The sequence below is a fragment of the Helobdella robusta genome, assembly GCF_000326865.2.
Source record: "Helobdella robusta unplaced genomic scaffold HELROscaffold_1, whole genome shotgun sequence".
Classification (NCBI taxonomy): Eukaryota; Metazoa; Annelida; class Clitellata; order Rhynchobdellida; family Glossiphoniidae; genus Helobdella; species Helobdella robusta.
Window position 1 is genome coordinate 7,766,728 of NW_008703570.1, and position 3,888 is coordinate 7,770,615.

The window sequence follows — 3,888 nt, forward strand, 5'->3', positions numbered from 1 at the left end:
TTCCGTCATCTATCCCCCCTCGATCCATCCATGTGTAAGTACGTATCCACTGTTACATTTCCATCAAACCATCTAAATGGAAGAGTTGCGTACATCCCCATCGGGCAAACTTTTGTGGCGCTCAAATTGATAGGAGCGTCCACAAAACTGTACTAAAATCATCAACAAATAAACACATGCCTGCTTTTTCTATCATTTATATATGTATGTGAGTGTGTGTGCGTGCGTGCGAGTGTGTGAGTGTGTGTGTAAGCATTTTATATATTCATTTTTGTTAATGTTTATATATGTAAAAATACAAATATATATATATATATATACATATATATATATATATATATGTATATATATATATATTTAGTTAGCTAGTTTTATATGTTATATTTTTCATATTCATATAGTGTGCGAATGGCAATAGGCAAATTTTATGCATAATAGCATATGAGCAATTGTCTGGAAACATAAAGTCTTGTTGTGAACTTTTGAAACATTTGTGTTCATTCATTAGAAGGTTCGTGTTGGTGTGTTTATGTTTGTATGTTTGTGAATTTACACATCTGTGTGTGTGTGTGTGTGTGTGCGTGTTTGTGTGTGTGTGTGTGTGTATGTGTTGGCTGCATATTGTAACAACTGTTCCAATAGTTCATTCTCTTAAATTTTCCAGTTATTTTCATGTCTTGCACGTTTATTTATGTGCGCGCGTGTGTATGTGTGTGCATGTGATTGTTTCTAATGTTGTTGTCATTTGCATGTTTTATTTTTTTGTTGTTGTCTATTTTATTGTTCATGTTGTTTTGTTGTTGGCACTATTGATGATGATTAGGTTCATCTTGTTTTGGTATAATTTTATTTATTTGTTAGCTGCAGATGTTGAAGATGATGTCGTTGTTGATGATGACACCGATGATGATAATGATGGTGATGATGGTGATGATGATAATGATGGTGATGATGGTGATGGCGATGATGGTGATGGTGATGATGGTGATGATGATGATGATGATTTAAAGGCGATGATGTTTATTGTTTAGATTCATTATTAATGTTCATATTTTTGAGGACAATGGTAACATGCCATCGTTCACTTCTCACTCACCCTCCCCTATGTAATCTGCGTTCCGTTACACTGAGCAATTTAATAAACAATTAGCAAATGAAATCACGTTACATCCTCAGGCATCTTTTTTTTACAACTTTTTCAACAAATGCTGATATTATTGAAATTAGCTTTGCTCAAATGTTAAATTTTTTTTTTCAAAACCGCATTGTGTGTAGTTTGATCGTATCTGGTTTGATCAGCACGGCACGACAACGGCCTGCTTGCTATTGACGGATTTTCTAACGATATGTCTTCATTAAATTGGTTCATTCTACGGTTATGTTGTTGAATATTTGTGTAGTTATTGCTTATAATCAATTTTTTGCTGTTGTTGCGCGTATAATGATGTATCTCTCAGACATTCAGAGGCTCTCATGTGATATGAAATTGATCAACATCGTTTGGTAGGTAGGTAGGTAGGTAGGTAGGTAGGTGGGTAGGTAGGTAGGTAGGTGGGTAGGTAGGTAGGCAGGTAAGTAGGTAGGTAGATGACTTCTGCCTCGTTCCCTTTCTTATTTGTCATCAGGTAATTTCAATTGCTAACGTAGGCAATTCTGTTAGTATAGTGCATATGTATAAATAGTGTGCACGTACAATTTGTATATAAAATAGTACATGTGATTGAATTTGATTATTATTTTTTCTGTGTTGTTGTTTTTCTGTGTTGTTTAATTTATCAAAAATGCTGTGTCGTACTGAATTCATCTTTGTTGTAGAATTGATAGCTGATGAAATATTTCAAAAATCTAAATTTTTGATAGTGCCAGTTCTGCTGGTTGTTATTGTTCAGTTAAAACTAAATTGTTGTGTTTTTGTGAAAGATGCCATAGTTCCATGGCTCTTAAATCTTAGTAGTTTCATCTCATTTCATCTCATTACCGTTTCGTTGCACTGTGGCATTAATATGCTTTAATTTTGTTGGCAAGTTTGTTCTCTGCTGTTTGAATAATTTTTGAAATTAATGAAGGTATCTCTAAAAGTATGCAATGCCTCTAACGCGATCAACTTACGCAATAAAACACAACATAAAAAACTTACGCTTAACAAATAAACCACACACCCACGCGCACACACGCACACACATGTTTATACACATCTATCTTTTAGTAACAAGTGCTTAAAATTGAAACATTAGAAAACATTTTTAATAAAAATACGATTGCTCTTTATGGAACAATCTAGTTCCAGGCTCTTCAAAACTGTGTTAAAAACAGGTTGCTCCGACGGAATTTCTCAAAACCCAATTTGTATTAACACGCTCCGATTTATCACACCCATATGCACACTAATACAGACACTCATGCACACATACGCACACGTGCACAATGTTAATATGAGGATATCTACATCAGTTAACATCAATTATCCTGATGTTACAAATGCTGATATCATTCATCTGACCACCTTCCACAAATCAGATATCTCCATTATAATTACTTCAGTTTTCCAGGTATATTATTTTTGTTGGACTTTACTTCAATTCTTACATTATGATAACGCTTGCTTTTCATTTGTATAATTGTGCCCAACAATTAGATTTATTTCTATAGTAACTTTGAATATACGTATATATGTAATGTAGCCATAAGAATATAAATATACTACTTAAACATTTGTTTATATTAGCTCATACATACAAACGTATATATTTATATATTATATATATAGTATATATATATTATATATATATATATATATATATATATATATATATATATATATATATATATATATGTTATATGTATATATTGTATGTAGTTACCATCTGAACATTGGACTTATCTGGTCCAATGTTCAGATGGTAAATAAATCTATCATTTCGATAGAGATGATGATGGAGATTTCTAGCCACCTCTTTTTTATCCTCCTCTCTCTATTCTTTCATGTTCTCTCCCCTTTTTTCTCGCCATTCTTACGCGATCTTCCTTCTTTTCTTTCTTTCTTTTTTACGCCTCTTTTGATGTTTCACCTTCTTAATATATTTTTCACACTTCTAAGCAATAATTAATGAACAGTGTAAGGAGGAAATCGGTCGGTAAGAGAATTGTTAGGTCATCGTTCTGCAATCTTGGATCTTGTGATCCGCTGATGACGATGTTTCATGTTTGCTTATTTATAAGATCAGGCCAGTATCAATTAATACTATAGAACTATAGAACTTTATAAGTTTACGAACTTTTTAAAAATGTATGAATTGCAATTTTGGGGGCTTGTCACAAGTGGTTACTTTTGTCTTCCTTGTCATTTCATTTCATTAGCTCTTTTAAGTTTTGTTTGATCTAATTTGGCGAAATAAAATATATTAAATGTATGAAATATATATATATAATATATATAATGTATATATACACAGTATATATTGCATATATGCACACGCACGCACACATATATAGCTTATAGAATAGCCGTGTATGGGCATACATATAAATGATCGTCGATGATTCGTTGGTTCATCAATGGAACAAGTTGTTCTGGGTTATAATGCTTAACACATCAGCATTCTTTCTTGTTTGAGGATCATTTGAATTCAACACAATAGATGCAACAAATTCATCAACTATATTTTAGTTGATATATTACTTTTAAATTAAATGTTCTTGTTGTTAAAAAAACATTTTAAAATTGCAATTACAACACTTACTGAATTATTACATTGGATTAAATTAACCACTGAATAATAACTTGATAATTGGCGAGTTCAGCTGTTAATAAAAACCTTTATTGTAAACGTGAACCACTTGTCTCCTTGTTATATATTATTGTATATACTGCAGTTCCAAACTAATAAA